Below are 1,647 nucleotides of genomic sequence, written 5' to 3'. Positions count from 1 at the left end.
ATCCTTGAAGTAACTTCCTCTAATTAAACCCTGAGTGAAAATCTTGAGTTTTGAAATAAACACCTGTGTTGCAGTGGAAGGATTTAGGTCTACGAGCTCAGCACACTTGATTTTCTGCAGAATAGGTTATTAGTTTAATGGGCTAAGCCCATTCTGAATTGTGCTTCTACACACCTTTCTCATGCTGCCATGTAATGTGTATTTGCTTTGGGGGAAGAACTGTTGTGAACGTGGGGAGCAATTCTTGCTGTGCATGGATGATACCAAAGTGTAGATGTGATTGTGTGATGAGTGTTTTGAACTCCCAGTGGGTTTTAGTGAAAACAGAAAAACTTGCCTCCTGCTTGGGTTGGGTATAAGTATTGACTTTTCTAGAATTCATTCAGAAAAAGAAAAATACAAAGAGTAAGGCAGGCCCATCTGCTCCATGTGTAACAAGCAGCAAAATTAAGAAAAGGCAGCAGCGTGACACTAGTAGGAGACTCTTCCAAGAGGCACAGAGGCACCCCTTTGGCGACCCCTTGAGAGCAGCCCTGCAGAGAAGCGGTCATGAGCTGGGAATGTATGCTTGCAGCCTAGGAGAATCCAACTGGCTTGTGGGGCTGGTGAGGAATGTGAAGGTCAGGGGCAGCCTGGTCTGCAGCGACCGTGAAATGGTGGAGGTTGAGGTCCTTGGGGCAGTGATGAGAACACATGATAAGCTCACTGCCATGGCATTCTGGAGAGCAGACTTTGGCCTCTTCAAGGATCTGCTTGGTAGAGTGCCATGGCATAGAGCCCCAGAGGGAAGAGGGGTCCAGGAAAGCTGGTTAATATTAAAGTATTTCTTCTTCCAAGCTCAGGGGTGATGCATCCCAAAAAAAAGACAAAACTATTTCAAGTGCATGGATGAACAAGGAGCTCCTGGACGAACTCAAACAAGAAGGAAGCCCACAGAGAGTGGAAGCAAATACAGCTATCTTGGAAGGAATAGAGGGATGAGATTGTCTGAGTGGCCAGAATTCTGGTTAGGAATTGGTTAAGTTGTAATGCTGGCAATAAAAGGAAGACAAGGCAAAATGTGGGTCCTCCCTGTAAGAAAACAGATGACCTGGCTAACTGAGATGTGGATAAGCTTGAGATACTTAATGACACTTTTTGCTTTGGTCTTTTCCTGCAAGATCTTCAGCCACATGAATTACAAAAGGGAAAGGCAGGAGCTGGGAGAATGGAGAAACAACTTCTGTAAGAGAGGATCAGCTTTGAGATGGTTTGAGAAGTCTGAGGGTGCACGTGTGCATGGGACCTGACTAGATACATCTGCAGGTCCTGAGGGAACTGGAAGAGGAAGTAGCTAAGCCACCATCCATCATATTTGAGTTGCCACTGATGGAAAAAGGGGAAGCATAACCTCCATTTCAAAATGGGAAATAAGGCAGACCTGGGGAGCTAGAGGCCAAGCAGTCTCACATCTGTGCCCTGCAAGATCATGGAACAGATCCTCCTGGAAGCTGAGTTAAGGCACATGGAAAGTGTGAGGTGATAGGTGACAGGCAAACTAACAATCACAAAAAAAGAAAAGAGGCAGGAAACTTGGTCACTGTTGGCAGGGGTCTTTTGTGGCTTTGGTGTAAAGGTTTTCTGGCATTTAAGAAGGTGGGAACTGGT

The sequence above is a fragment of the Lichenostomus cassidix genome, chromosome Z (assembly GCF_008360975.1).
Source record: "Lichenostomus cassidix isolate B80296 chromosome Z, HeHo_3.0, whole genome shotgun sequence".
Lineage (NCBI taxonomy): Eukaryota > Metazoa > Chordata > Aves > Passeriformes > Meliphagidae > Lichenostomus > Lichenostomus cassidix.
Note: the sequence above shows the minus strand (reverse complement) of the source record.